The following is a 16,457-nucleotide window of genomic DNA, read 5'->3' as shown; positions in this document are numbered from 1 at the left end:
CAGGTCCTCGGATTCCCCACAGGTTCTGTCTAGCTGCTACATATCAGATTCCCATCAGGGGATCTGGGGACAAGTGAGAGTTCCTGGGAGAGCAACTTTACACAGTAGCACCATTGTTTTGCTGAGTAGAATTAGCTAGAACATGCTGTTATTCTGGATCGTGAAGAGGATTGAACCGGAGAAGAGGATGAAACAGAAAGAAGTTGAGGCAGCCAGTGGGAAGCTCTGGCAAAGTTCTAAAATAATGAGTAATTTAAATTGGGGGTGTGGGTGGGGGGTGGTTGTTGATTGGTAGCACTGTCAGTTTCCTTATCTTCTTACTAACTCTTGTTATCACTGCAGTGATCGTAATGTACCTTGGAATTGGTTTGCTTCTTTGGGATGTAAAAAAATCACTGCATTATATTTCAAAGTGAGTGAAGATTAAAAAGAGCATGCCAGAATATCTTCCTGTTTGGAGAGCACAGCTTTACTAAGGGCTATTAAAAAAAAAAAAGAAAAGAAAAACTGGAGGATCACCGGGCACTGGAGATAATATCTTAGAGTTTATTTGCAGAGAATAATATAGCCATTGTTTTACTATATAATCTAGGGGATTTTAATGAAGCATTAAGGGAAAAATAGTCAATGGGATATCTAAATAGCTTATTTTGAAGGTCATATAATCTCTACTTTAGAACATCTTAGCAATTCGACTCAAAGATGCTATAAATAAGTCTTCATTCTTCCATCCCCCACTTCCCTCCATTAAGCAATCGTTTCAGAGCCACTGTGCTAAGCTAGAGGAGTTAGAGGTCACTCAGTGTGCCAGCTCTGCATGAGGGCCCTTTCCCCTTTCGTAGGGAATAACTTTCTAAAGTGATGAATAGAAAGGTGCCCTTAGTAAAGTCATTTCTCTTCTGAGGATGGCATTTGTACAAAATCTGTACATGTTGATGCGGAAGGGTCTGTTGCTCTCATTTTCTCCATGGTCTCTCTTTTTCCTCACAATTAGAAATAACATCCAAATTTCACTCAAGCCTTTATTTTTTAAAATAGAGTTGTCCTACTATGACCTGAGATAATCATCCATACTTAGTTGTTTTCTTGTGTTTGAAAGCCTCAGTGAAAGACTGATGCACCCATCCTAGCTATCTTTGACAATAAATTTGTCTGATATTCTGCAGTATATTATCCACCAAATGACAAATTCTCTAGACTGATTTTGCACTATTTGAGGAAGAGGGAGAGGGAGATTTGGGCCACACACTGGTGCTCAGAGACTATTTCTGGTTCTGTGCTCAGGAATCATGCCTAGTGGTGCTCAGGGAACCAGATGTGGGTCAGTGATTGAAGCAGAGTCAGTCGCATGTACCCTGCATGGAGGGTACATGCTCTTGTTGGCCCCTGATTTTTGCATCATCTTTATCTATCTATCTATCTATCTATCTATCTATCTATTTATCTATCTATCCATCTAGTCATGTTTAATACATAAATAAATCGTCAGGATCAGAGAGATAATATAGCAGGTAAATACTGCCTTGGATACAGCCAGTATTGTCTGTATTGTCTCCATTGTGAGACCTGTTGGTTCATCTGTTACTATCCCTGGCACCACCTTATGGTCTCCAGAGCACTACTAGGAGTGATGATGGAGCACTGCTGGGTGAGCCCCCATACAAAACTTTAAAAATATGATATTCAGTCAAACTTGAATTTCTAAGAAATACTGTAGTGTAACTATGTTCCTAGTATTTTACTGAATGTCCTGTGTATTTTTTCTAACTCTGGCAGCTCTGCTAAGGAATTTTAAAGATCCTTTCTTGACCTTCCTCACCCTGTTTTTATTTACTTTATTTTGTTTTACTTTTAAAAGTTGCTAGAGTGATAGCACAGCAGGTAGGGTGTTTGCCTTGCACATGACTGACCCAGGTTCGATTCCTCTGTCCTTCTCAGAGAGCCCAGAAAGCTACCAAGAGTATCCCCCGCCCGCACAGCAGAGCCTGGCAAGCTCCCCATGGTGTATTCTATATGCCAAAAACAGTAACAACAGGTCTCACAATGGAGACAATACTGGTTCCCGCTAGAGCAAATCAATGAACAATGGGAGGACAGCGCTACAGTCCTACAGTGCTTTAATTTTTTTTTAACTGAGTCAACTGAGATAAAGTTACAAAGTTTTTGTGGTCAGGTTTCAGTCATACAATGTACCAACACCCATCCCTTCAACAGTGTATCATGTTTGATCTTTACCAACTTTCAGCATACATCTCCCATCAAGAGTGATCCCTTCCAACCATCTTTGTCATAATGGTCCCTTCTCCATCCCAACTGCTCTCTCCCCCAGCATTTGAGGCAGCTTCCAACTGTGGACCAATCCTCCTGCCTCCTTTTTCTACTGTCCTTGCCTTTACCCTGTTTTTAAAAGTGAAGAAGTAACTTAAAACAATAGTTATAAGAGCATCTTGTTTCAGAATATGATACATATTCACAGAAAATAGTAAATGCCTACTTTATAAACATTTTTATGGGTTAATAGTCCTATCTAAGGGGGCCCTGGCACAGCACCCATGCAACCTTCCACAAAGGCACGGGTGCAATCTCACAGTGCCGGAGCTCTCTCAGCACTAAACTCTAGCCCTGTCATGAAGAGGATGCGACCACTGAAATGTTCTCTCTCTCTCTCTTTTTTTTAAATGTAGGAGTATTGCTATTTATTCAGTCATTGATTAGGCTGATTGAATTGGGCATGAACTCCACCTTACTTTTTTTCCCCTTTTTATAAATTTATTTATTGAATCGTCATGAAAGCATTTACAAAGCTTTTGGGTTGAAGTCTCAGTCATACAATAATGAAACACCCATCCCTTCACCAGTGCCCATTTTCCACCACTAAAAACCCCAGTATACCCCCCATCCCACAACCTCCCCCTACCTATGGGGCAGATGATTTCCACATTACTCTTTCTCTACTTTGATTACATTCAATATTTCGACAACAGACACACCATTATTATTTGGGATTTTACCCCAACACTCAGATCTGCCGAAAAGGCAACTGGAAACAATTTGTTTTCTATTGCTGATTATGAATAACATATGATGTCGCGCAGCTCCATTTAGTGGCTGCACCATTTTGGAATTCCGAAATTTTAACAATTAAATCTAGAGGGATTTCTGCCAAAACTTGCTGGGTTCCGAGATGAAATGTTCTCTTGAAAGGACCATGAATCCCCTCTGTGTTCAGGTAACAACATTCAATTCCAGTTGCACTCTGTTTTTCACTTCCCTTGTAATGATACTTCCTAGACTGTTGGTTGCAGTATACTCCAAGAACAAGAATAATTTCTTACAGTTTGTGAATTTTTGCACAATTAATTACATTGATTTAATATAAATATGATTTTAGATTAAAGGGAAAATAGTAAATCCAAAACCATTCGAGAAGAATTTTACAAAATCTCCACAGGAAACTAAAACAACAAGAACATGGAGGATTTGGAGTTTGAATAATAAGACTGAATAGATATGTTTCACTCAAGAAATACAGAATAGACATTTTTTGAAAGCCTATAAAAACTATAAAAATCATCAAAGGTTAGACCAAAAAAGTTATTCATAATTAAAATTAGAAATCACATAAACAGTTTTCTTGTATAAAGGTTTAATACATTAACAAAATAATTGAAAGGGGAAAATATGAAAATTGAAATTAAAAACTTTTTCTAAATGTCTATATTTTTTCCCTTTTTTGGGGGGTCATACCCAGCAATGCTTAGGAATTACTCCTGGCAGTGCTCAGGGGACCAGATGGGATGCCTGGAATCGAACCCGGGTCGACCACGTACAAGGCAAACACTCCACCCACTGTGCTATTGCTGGGAATATTGCCTCAAAATGTACTGTGATCTTCTGGTAACTGAAGGAGAAATATAAATCCAAAAAGCAGAATAGAGACAAGACTAAACAATGGGTAGATTCGGTAAGTTAGGTTTGTTAAATATTTTCTTTCAAAACAATGAGGGAGAATGTATAATTTCAAAACTATCCATTTGGAAAAGGAGATAAAGTTGTAGGTTCTTTTCACACTATGTAAATATTTTGTTGATATGAATTACTTAGCTCTTTCTTAACTGTGATAACATGATAACATCAAACAAAAATTTAGGAGACAATATGTTGGACTATGTAAAGAGGGTTCTTTACAAGAACAACGCAGATTCTCCTGCCCCTGTGCCTGGCTGTCCTCATTGGGGCCCCTTGGAGGGGGGAGAGTTGAGTTTCCCTCCACGTCCCAAGCAGGGCCCCGGCAGTTGAAGACCTCCGGAACCAGCAAAACCATGCTTAAGACCATTCTCCACATGCTCAGATGAAACTCACATATAAAGGAACCAGCAGAGGACCCCAGATGTGCGGGAACTGGGACTGAGATCTCCAAGGCTGCTTGGATTGGGACTGGGCCTCCTCCACCCAGATCCCCCATCTTCCAGTAGCTAAACAGTTACACCCACCAACTGCCCCTAGCTTCGTGTAATCCCATCAATGGCCAAGACCAGAGACTATAAATGGAAGCACGCAGCTGCATTTGTGGCCGTAAGACTTCTTATTGTCTAGTTCTCACTCTCTGAGAACCTGGCAGGCTACTGAGAATATTCTGCCCGAAAGGCAGAGTCTGGCAAGCACCCCGTGGTGTATTCAATATGCCAAAAACCAGTAACAACAATGGGTCTCATTTCCCTGACCCTGAAAGAGCCTCCAATGTGGCACTTGCTAAAATCTCAGGGCTAGGATGAATGGAGACATTACTGGTGCCTGCTAAGGAAATTGATGAACAATGGGATGACAGTGATACAGTAATACAATGATATAAAGAGGGTGACCTTCTTGGGAAAACTCCCAATTTCTAAAGTCTGGAAGAAAAAACTTGGAATATTACAGCGGAGTCTGCACTTGCCTTGCATGTAGCCATGCCATAGAGGCAGGCAAGGGGTGGGGAGTTAATAAGTGGGAACCTGGGGATATGAAGAGTATGCTGGTGAAGGGATGGGTATTGGAATACTGTATGACTGAAATCCAATCATGAACAGCTTTGTAAGGGTCTCACAGTGATTCAACTAAAAGGTTTTTTTTTTTAAGTACATTAAATAGGGGCTGGAGTGATAGTACAGCGGGTAGGGTGTTTGCCTTGCACGTGGTCGACCCGGGTTCGATTCCCAGCATCCCATATGGTCCCCTGGGCACCGCCAGGAGTGATTCCTGAGTGCATGAACCAGGAGTAACCCCTGTGCATCACCAGGTGTGACCCAAAAAGCAAAATAAAAAAAGTATATTTAATAAATACAAATAATAATAATAATAATAGTGAGTTTATTAGCCCCTCAGTGCTGAGAACCCCAAGTCAAAAGTGAAAGAGACTTGGCGCCGCTTTTGATGGGAAGGTCTCTCTTTTATTCTTCAGAGTGGGCTACAGTCTACGCACATCCTTATCAGTGAATCAGGGATAGAGGAGGTAATAAGCAAAAGAAAAACCATCAAAGCATCCTTCCCACATGGTATGGCCTTCATGTGTGTGCCCAAAAGAAAAACAGTCAGTGCCAGTATATCCTGCCCATTTGATGCGGCCTTCATGCGCCGCCCCCTGGGCACTCCCATAAATCTGGTGGGCCCTCAACCTGGTTGATTGGGGTCATAAAAAGGAAAGCTTCTTCCTCCCTTCTCCTGTTTAACCTAGGGGTTAGTTGCAGTTTCCCAGGTCTCATTACATTTTCTTAGTTCTCAACACATACGGTTTCTTAGTCCTTATTACAGTTCCATAATTCTTGTTACATACGGTGTTTACAATGCCTGGGAACAAGGTCAGTTCCAGGTAGAAGGCGGGAGTCAGAGCCTTATGCTGCTTCAAGTCCATCCGCCCGTGGACTATGATAAACGGAACATTTCTATTTCCTCATCATGCCCTACCTAAGGTAGGTTTTCCCATTTTCCCAGATGCATCTTATTTAACTGGTAAAAATCCTCCTTTTCATTTATGTGTGCTCATTTTCTTTTATAGTTCTCATTTTCCACAAAGCATGTACTTTTTGAGCTGCCTTCCCCCAGGCACCTAGGTCAAAGTCAGCCGTCTGAGAGACCCAAGGCAGCTGGGCTATTGTTTGACACACCTTCTTACCTTCTACTTTATTTTGTTTTGTTTGTGGGGGGAGGGCACACTCAGCTGTGCTCAGAGGTTATTTCTAGGTCTGCTCTCAGGAATTACTCCTGGTGGTGCTTGGGGGACCATATAGGATGCCAGGAATCGATCTTGGGTCAACTCTGTACAAGGTGCCCTACCTGCTGTACTATTTCTCCAGCCCTATACTTAAAAAGTTCTGTGAAAACCTCAAGCCTAAAATCCAAGTTGCTTCAACTCTGTTTCAGTTTAATGTCTTAGCGCCATTCCATTCTACCAAAAAGTAGAAATGTTAAGATAACATGTGCAAATTCCAAAACAAACCAAAAAAAGCTATCACAGATGTAATGACAAAGTTACTAGGAAATGACGATTAATTTCTGGAAGGCAAAGTCAAAACAATTTGCTCACGTGGAATCTAGATGAGTTTCAGTAACTTGTGAAGAGGTTTTTAATACCAGAATAGCAAAATACTGTAAACAGATTACAAAACAGTGCTGAAGTGAAATATTTTAGGATCTAAGGAAATTAAACTTAAGACATGAAATCATCGGATGAAGCCCAGAGAGTTTTAGTTTTCTCTTTCTAATGTGCCGAAAAATATAAACATTTAATACATAAATATTTTCTATTTTTATTCTTGATTTCCATATTTAAGTAAATACTGCAACTGAAAGGAGAGATTGCTCTGGGCTTATTTCTAACCAAAGGTATAATCATGAAGCTCACAGGTGGTTTTATTTTTCACATTACAGATGTGTCTGGTTTGCATTAATTCACATTTTTCAGTGGTCAAAGAACAACTTTCTGAATTAGACATTGCCCCCTGTTTTAAAATTGTTTGCTCTCCTGTTCCCCATCCCAGACAAGACCCAATTTTACTAGTGGCACTTTTTTTTTCTTTTTGGGTCACATCCGGCAATGCACAGGGGTTACTCCTGGCTCATACACTCAGGAACTACTCCTGATGGTGCTCGGAGGACCATATGGGATGCTGGGAATCGAACCCAGGTCGGCCAAGTGCAAGGCAAACCCCCTACCCACTGTGCTATCACTCTAGCCCCACTGGCGGAACTTCTTGAGTCAGATCTTTTACCAAATCCTGTGTTCACCAGAGAGTACAAAACCTTTTTCCCTGAAAACAGATCTGAGGTTGTGGGACTCACATTAGGTGTTATTCATGCTTGTATCATTTACATAAATATCCTCTAAATAAAAGGGAAGGTTATCATCACTTTAATTCTTTGAAGAAACAATATGGCCTTTCAAACTCTAAATTCCTATCTTTCAAATACATAACAAGCTGCTATCACAGAAAATGAGCTTTGTGAATTGTGTTCCCCTAAATTTCATATTTTTAACACTTCACCTTTAGTACTTTTGAACATGGATTTGGGAATAAGGTACTTAAAGATATAATAAAGTTAAAATGAAGTTGAATTGTGTGCATGGGATGAGGGGAGGGCTATTCCAATGCGACTGACCAGTGCCCTTACTAAAAGTGGAGTCTAGGTCACAGACATGTTACAAAGGAAAGACCCCCAGAAATACACAGTAGGAAATTGACCGCCAGGAGAGCAGTCTGAGGGGAAACCAAAGTTGTCTGCACCCTAATCTCAGACTTCAGCCTCCAGGATTAGATGAAAAGACTTCCTGCTCTCTAAGTCACTCACGATGTGCAACTTGGTTCTAGTAGAATGAACTTTGAAATCTTTGGTATTAAAGCCCTGGCAAATGAAACAGAGGATAAGGCCTAGATTCATAACCCAGTTTTGCTCCATACTTGGCCAAGTACCTTAAAACTATAAAAATATCAGGATGCTTATTCTCAAACTAGAGATCAAGATCTCATCAACCCCCAGTTACAACTTGAAGGCTTTGATTCTTTGTCTACAGGGCCAACTCTGAATAGCTGTCTTCTGCTTTTTCCCTGAATCCAAATAACAGCCATTTGCCCATCCACCAGGGGTCTATCAGGGTTCTCAAATTCTCAGATTCAATAAGGTCAAAACAGAATTTGCTGCCAGGCCCCATAAAAATTTAATTTTCCTCAGTAAGTGATGGCTCTAACATTTTAGCTGCTCAAGTCAAAATTTTGAAGTCATGCTTGAAGTCTAACTTCCCTTTTTCTTATGCCTAATATCAAATTCATCACCAAACCCTGTCAGCTATACCTTTGAAACACATCCATATTCATGAATTGACAAACCCACTGCATTGAATATAAATATTTAAAAAAAATCTAATTTATATAAAATCTAATTTTGAGCAAAGGTATTATCTTAAATCACTGATATTTAGGTAATTTATCTTTTATTAGATTACTAAATAGCCTTGGGTAAAAGACAAAATTAATTTAGTTCCTCTAACATACATAAACTCCAGTTGTCATCAGGAGCTAGAAGTTTCTACAGAGGTTATAGCTCTTACCGTGCATGCAGTCAACCGCAGTTTGGCCCCTGCATCATGTATAATCTCCCAAGCACCACCATGAGTAATTCCTGAGCACTGAGCCAGGAGCAACCTTGAACAGCACTGGGAGTGTCCCCAAAATGAAAATAAATAAAAAACAAATATACTAAACATTTAAATAAAAATGATGAAACAAGGAAGTACTTCAAGATGATAAAATCCTCTTTAACCTCACTGTGGAAGAAATCCAAAGCAATAAATTAAGGGGGGGAAAGAAGTTGGGTACATAAAAATAAATCTTTTGTGTGACAGGAACAAATGCAAAAAAAAAACCACCAAAAAAACAGAAAAAACACAAAATTCCCTACCAACAAAAATCAAAAGATTAATGACCAACTAAGACAATCTTTGCAATCTCAGATAAGGGATAATATTCCCAGTATAAATGAAAGAAGCGTTCCTATAGAGAAATAGACAAGATACAGGAACAGATGATTCACCAAAAAGAATCTAAAATTGTCTCTTAAACTATGACAAGATATCCCATTTCATAATAAGTAGATTGCAAATTAAGCTCCACTGATACCATTTCTCACTCTTCAGACTGGCAAAAACTCAAGTGACAATATAATCTCTTGGTGAGATGGTGGGAAACAGGAACTCATACAGTCACGCATCACTTAAAGGTAGGGAAATGCTCTGAGAAATTTGTTATTGCCAATTTTGTCATTGTACTTGTGCCATTGAGTAGCATCGCACAGATGTACCATGTTATAAACTACTTCACACCCGGCTGTGGGAATGGTAAAGTTCATTGCACTGCCATGAGCAGAGCCTGTTGGTATTGCTCTTGTGAATGCAGCAGTATTACCCATAAGGAGGGAAATTTGGCATAGACTAACAGAATTGCACAAGGACTAACTGTTGACCCAGAAATTCTGTTCCTAGTAATTTATCGTGAAGATTTATGATTATAAATACAAACTACAGTTGCACAGAATTATTCACCTATAGCATTACTTACAAATGTAAAACATTAGAAGCTTCCTAAGTGTTTAAGCATAGGAAATGAGTAAAACTTGGGACTGCAAACTTTTGGACTATACGAAGTGTAATACTATACAGCTTTTAAAATAAGGACAGTGGGCAAGTGTTAGCACAGGGGTTAAAAGTGCTTTCTATGCACATGGCCCACCTGGGTTTGATTCTCAGCACCACAGATGGTTTCCTGAGAATTTAGCCAAGAGTAATTCCTGAGCATCACCAGGTATGGCCCCCAAACCAACAACAGCCCAAGGGAAAAAAAATTCAAACATCATTTTTATGAAGCGAAGTACAAAAGACCATGTGTAGAATGTCAAAATTTGCATAATAAAGAGAAAATTTTAAATATCCATCTTTTCATCTTAGCATTTCCAAAAAATTTCAAACAAAACACTCAAGAACAATAAAATGAGGGAGTGCTGACTTGACCACAAGATAATGGGTGGTGCCTCAGGATACTGGATACACAGGACAGGTAAATTGCTCCACAGCTGGAAGCCTGCCTCATGAGCAAAGGGGAGAAGGCAGTTGGAATAGAGAAGGGATCACTAAGAAAATGATGGCTGGAGGAACCGGTTGGGATGGGAGATGTGTGTTGAAAGTAGATAATGAACCACACATGATAATCTCTCAGTATCTGCATTGCAAACCATAATGCCCCAAAGCAGAGAAAGTATGGGGAATATTGTCTGCCATGGAGGCAGGGGGAGGGTGGGAAAGGGTGGGTATACTGGGGATATTGGTGGTGGGGAATGTGCACTGGTGGAGGGATGGGTGTTTGATCATTGTATGATTGTAAACCAAACATAAAAGCTTGTAACTATCTCACGGTGATTCAATAAAATAAAAAAAAAAAGGATAATGGTTGGTGGAAGGAATAGATGAGGGTGTAAGAGCGCTCCATGTGCACTGTCATTTTGTACAGTTTTTATTTTCTAAAGCCTGTAAATAACCTGCAGATTTGAAAACAACCTTAAATCAGTTAGCAAAGAAAATTAAACAGATGGAAAATTGAAACAAATGAATCTCTCTGTATGTCATATGACTCCCCAAAAGGGAAAGACAGGAGGGAAGAAAAATTTTCCAGAGAGAGTAAGAAAAATAATACAAGATAATCAGTTAAAACAGAACTTAGACAACAAAGAGTTTTTAGTTCAAGTATGTCCAGTGCAGTCTCTGCTCCCTCCTTGGCCCCCAGTTCCTCTTCCTGCCTTGTCCTGAGCCTTTCTGCCTCAGGACTCACTCAGCTCCACAGACCTCCCTGCCTGGCCTTGAACACAGCATCCAGGCCTCTCAGGGCCCTTGCTTGCCCAGTGCCCTTCTCATTCAGTGACTTTAGTAGTCTGGTCAGAGGTCACTGTCATGCAGAGATCTTGTCTGCCTGCCACACTGCTATTTCCCACTTTGATGTACTATTTTCCCTAGAATTTATTGGAAAATAATACGTTAAAAAATTTTTTTATCTCTCTTTTGCATGTAGGGATTTCCTCTTCAAAGCCTGGACAGCAGTTTCCAAACTTTTTTTGCCTACTAAAATCAATTTTATATGCTTTTCAGGAAAAATAAATTGTTTATTAATCATCCTGAATGATTTATTTTCTTTATGTAAAGGAAAACGTGTATCCAAGGCTACAATTGCCCCTGATTTGATATGTATGGAGAGAGAACGTATATAGGTATGTTTGTATGTGTAAGAAAATGACCTATCGGGAATTTTTAGTGGCTGTTTTCTTTCTTTTTTGGTTTGGGGGCCATATTCAGTGGTGCTCAGTGTACCACACAATGCCAGGAAGCAAAGCCAAGTGTCCTGCATGGAAATCCTGTGCCCACCGCCCAAGCTCTGCAACTCTGGTGAAATGAGCAAGTTGAAAGGGTGTGGATGCAAAGCCCCTGATACTTAGCAGAAATTGAAGTCTCCCTCTTTTGCATGTAGAGATTTCATCTTCAAAGCCTAGACAGTGGTTCCCAAACCTTTTTGGGCTACTAAAATCAATTTTTATCTCCTTTCAGGAAAAATAAATAAATCATTTATTAATCACCCAGAAAGATATCTTTTTTTTTTTTTGCTTTTTTTTTGGGGGGGTGTCACACCCGGAGATACACAGGGATTACTCCTGGCTCATGCACTCAGGAATTACTTCTGGCGGTGCTTGGGGGACCATATGGGATGCTGGGAATCGAACCCGGGTCGGCCACATGCAAGGTAAACACAATACCTGCTGTGCTATTGCTCCAGCCCCGATTTATTTTCTTCATGTGAAGGAAAAAGTATACCCAAGACTACAATTGTCCCCAGAATTATTCCAATGCCTCCAGAGGTAGAGGCAGTCACAAACTTTGAAGAACACTGGCCTAGAATCTAAAAATCATTCAAGAAATTCACTAAGACAGTGTAAAGAGAGGTGCTTGGCCTCTGCTTGTTTTGACTAATCAACTCTGCTTGAAGGGCCTTTGAGAAACAATTTTTCTTCCAGTTATAGCTCTTCCCCTGAAAATGGTAATCCCAGGTCTCATTTGTACTTTCTCCTGTACAAGGATAAGAAGGTCACCCATTTAGCAAACTCTTCAGTTGATGCAAAAATATATTTGAGAGTGGCAACTAAGGCAATATAAAAGTGAAGATGAATTGAAGTGATTTATATTCAGTAGAAATATTGTAGGAGTAAGAGAAGAAAAATGTGTTCTCCTGGCTGAATGCTTTATGCTTGGTGAAGGAAAAACCAAGGGCTACCAAGCACTTGCTAACATTCTGGCCTTATCCACTTTCCAAAACTGGTCAGATTAGCAGAGATGCAGATGGAGGAGAAGGAAGGCTTGCCAAGGGCGCCTCAAAAACATAGGTACCAAAGGGTCTGAGGAAAAACGGGAGTAGTTATACTTTTTAATGGCATCAAAGTGGTAACCAATGGGAGTAGACAGATTCAGTTAATTTGTTATGCTTATTTTAAGTCTGGCTTGTTTTAAGTTTTAATTATGGAGTAGAAAAGCATCTCTATCTTTTCCCTTTGGTGGAGAAGTGAAGCATCTATCAGTTTTGGCTTTGAAAACGATTTTTCAAAGAAACCCTCAGTTTCTATTCTAGATTACCTTCCAGCTTTTTCTTAACTGTGAACTCCATCCTGCACCAATCAACACCTTACCTTTCCCACAAATATCTTCTCTATTCCTATGGTAACTTCAGAACATAAAACTTTTGCCAGCTGGAAGTCATTTTGATCTCCAAAAATAGAAATATTTAGCCCCTGTCACTTGTTTTGGAGGTGGGCTTAGGTAGTGTCACAAATTATAAAGGAAAAAGTGTTAATGTTTGATTCCCATAGATACATGCCTTCAGCTGTATTGATGGAATTCTCTGTGTGATGAGATGTAATTGCAAGTGCTTATAAGCTATACAACATGCTACAGAACGTTTTTTGTTTGTTTGGGAGCCATGCCCAGCTGTGCTCAGGGTTTACTCCTGGCTCTGTATTCTGGCAGTGCTCAGGGGATTATGTGTGGTGCCTGGGATTGAACTGGGGTCATTATGGGCAAGACAAGTCCCTTAACAACTGTACTCTCTCTCCAGCTCAGGAAGAAAGTTCCTGATTTCTTGAAATCCCTTTGTTTTAAAAGCTGAAGGATTAGAACAGAAGTCTTATTTACCTTAAACTTTCAAACTGAGATTTATTGATTTAAAAATGACAAGTCTTTCAAATGACAAAAAGATGACAGGGTTTTGTAAGCATTTTGATGATGAATGTAAAATATTTAACTAACATGAAATGTAGGCATATCTATTTGGGGTTTAAAAAATCTGTTTAATTGCAGCACTGTTTATAATAGCTAGAATCTGGAAAAAACCTGAGTGCCTGAGAACAGATGACTGGTTAAAGAAACTTTGGTACATATACACAATGGAGTACTATGTAGCTGTTAGAAAAAATGAAGTCATGAAATTTAGATACATGGAAAGCATCATTCTAAGCGAAATGAGTCAGAAAGAGAGGGACAGCCATAGAAAGATTGCATTCATCTCGGGAACATAAAGTAACAAAATAGGAGACTAACACCCAAGAATAGCCGAGATAAGTACCAGTTGGTTTACTCCATGGCTTGGAGGCCAGCCTCACATGCTAGGGGAAAAGGCAGCTCAGATAGAGAAGGGAGCACCAAAAAAAAAGGGTATTGGGAGGATCCTCCCAGGATGGGAGATGCATGCTGAAAGTAGACTATAGACCAAACATGATTGCCACTCAATGCCTCTTTTGCGAACCACAGCACCCAAAAGGAAAGAGAACAAAAGGGAATGCCCTGACACAGAGGCAGGGTAGGATGGGGGGAGAGGGTGTGAGGGATACTGGGATCAGTGATGGAGAATGGGCACCGGTGGAGGGATGGGTATTTGATCATTGTATAACTGAAACCCAAGCACAAAAATTTGTAAGCCTACAACTGTACCTCATGGTGTTTCACTAATAAAATTTTTTTCAAAAATCTGGAAAGAAATCTTTCCAGGGTTTATGCCATTACAACAATAAAGAATGATGTGCCCTCATGGAGGAAGGGCACCTTGCCCATCTCCATGGGGGATGTCTAGGACTGGTCCTTTGCCCTTGTCTGAAGCCTTTGAGGCTGCCTGTGCTAGCATTGCACCAGGACCGGTCTATGGAGCAAGGGCAGCTCAGAGGTCTGTAGAAGTACATGCACCCTATTAGAAAAAGATTATGGTGTGGGGGCAACTCTGAAACTGAATGAGAATCCTAGTAAACTTCCCATATCATTTATCTGAGATATTCTGGGCCGTTGATGGCCCAAGGTTTTTCTTCAGATGATCACCAAGCGTCAAAAACCACTTCCTACAATAGGAACCATCCCTTGTACCAGTTAGGTGTAAGGCTCTGATTTGTCCTTATTCTGCCCATTTTGCCCTCTACTAACCATTCTGTCAGCTTTGCTGTTTGCCAGTGCTTGGGGACCTCATTTGTCTTTATTTCACTCCAAGGGACTCTTTTGTGTCATGGCTCCCCTTTTTAATGAAAAATCAACCTGGGACTTTGGTACGTAAGTAAGAACTGAACAGTTGGCAGACATATCTGCATCTTGTTTTAATGCTGTTGGGAAATGTCTCGGTGTAAAAATTAATCTAGCCCATCAATAAGAATATTTGAAACTCACTCACCAGCCTCTAGAAACCTTGACAAGTCATTTTCAAAATGGCACAGGCTATAAATGGAAAATGTAGCTGTTGCTGGGAAGAAGTCCAAAGAAAAGTAAAAGCACTCCTAAAATTTATTTCACAGCATCTAGATATTCCTGCTCTCATTTTTCTCTTGCAAATAGTGGTATAAGTTTAAAAGCAAAGTTAGTTCCTAACCCCAAACTCTGTAAATAAACCTTCAACAGAGAGACCTCTGTGATGAAAGACAGTATAAACATTAGAATTATGTTAGTGGTTGCAGTTTAAACTGTTAAACTGTCTTTCCATGTGTTTCTCCTTAGATAAGAGACAAGGACCTAGTCAATTTGCAGGGTATGCTTAATGGGGTTATTTTGTTCGTTCCATTTGTTTTCTTGTTGAAAGGTGGCCAAATAAGTTTGAGAAGCTCTGCTAGGGCATCTAGGTATTTTGGTGGCCAACAGAGAGTTCAGCTAGAAAATGGTTGTGGGATTGAAGGCACCTACTTACTACTGGTTTATAGAGCAGAATGGTCTTCAGAAAGAGACACATGCTAATCTCAGAAGTTGTGATTATATAAAAACCTTACTTAGCAAAGTGGAGTTAAAGCAGGCATGATGGAACTGAAGATGGGAAGATAATGTCTTCCAGGCAGATCCTTATCATCACAAGGGGCCTAAAAGAAGGCAGAGGAGGCGATATCCGAGGGGCACATGTGAGCACTGAAGATGGATGCAGAGAGAAGTTCTCTGCTGACTCCACAGGTGGAGGATGGGCTGGTGAACCAAGGCAGGCAGGCAGCACTCAGAGCTAAAAAGAGCCAAGAAAAGGATTCCCCCAGAGGGGGCAACCTGGCCTGTTCCGCAGAGAGCTCACTGAGGCCTGTTTGTGACGTCTGACCTCTGGACTTAATCAGGCAATTTCACAGAAGCCCAAATCAACCACATTTCCTCAAATAAAGCAAATGAACTATTTTTAGAGCAAACCTCTTTGTACCAAGGTTTTTCCCCTATGTTAAAACTTCAAGAACAAATTCATGTCATCAGAGACAAAACATTTTCCAAACAATTTCTTTCTTCCTTCTTCCTTTAGAATTTATTACTAAATAAAGGATTCTGAGTTTCTTTTCCACCAATGACCAAGATACCAACAAAGAATGACGTCACAGAATGTGGGCCATCAATATTGGAATTTTGCACCATACACACATGCACACATGCAGATACAGCAGGAGGAAAGGTAATGTCCATTCTCTAGGACATTTGGTATTACTGCTATAATCCCAATATAGCAAGTACTTCTCCAAGATCAGTGAATACACAAAGCTAAAGGAGAAATACTGAAGAGTCGTATTCACATAAACTTTGAAATATGCAGGTTCGAATCATAGGATTTCAGAACCAGCAGGAAAACCTAGGAGATTATTATTTCAACTTTTGCTGCCTTAAGTTTCTCTTTTACGTGTGAGTTCTGGCCCCTGTGTAAAATTCAGCCTGAGGTGCAGAAAGTCTACACAAGAAGTATTCATCCTAAAAACTTGCAAATAAAAAAAGTACCGTGCCGCAAGCTGTGGCGAAATGAGAAACAACTTCTCAGAGAAAGGTCAGGAGATAATATGGAGTGAAAAATCTTTAGGGAACTGTCACTTTTGGAAAAGGAAAATGACAAAAGTGACAAATCTTGAATTTGAGAAGA

The 16,457-nt window shown here is 40.0% G+C and overlaps 1 protein-coding gene across 1 annotated transcript in view; it reads right to left on the bottom strand.

Annotated features, from left to right (window-relative positions):
• The window catches only part of PRRC1 (proline rich coiled-coil 1), a 232,218-nt gene that overhangs the window by 115,095 nt on the left and 100,666 nt on the right, over positions 1 to 16,457 (bottom strand). The window lies entirely within an intron of this gene.

The sequence above is a fragment of the Sorex fumeus genome, unplaced genomic scaffold (assembly GCF_029834395.1).
Source record: "Sorex fumeus unplaced genomic scaffold, SorFum_2.1 ptg000051l, whole genome shotgun sequence".
Classification (NCBI taxonomy): Eukaryota; Metazoa; Chordata; class Mammalia; order Eulipotyphla; family Soricidae; genus Sorex; species Sorex fumeus.
Note: the sequence above shows the minus strand (reverse complement) of the source record. Positions and strands in the feature narration are given on the sequence as shown.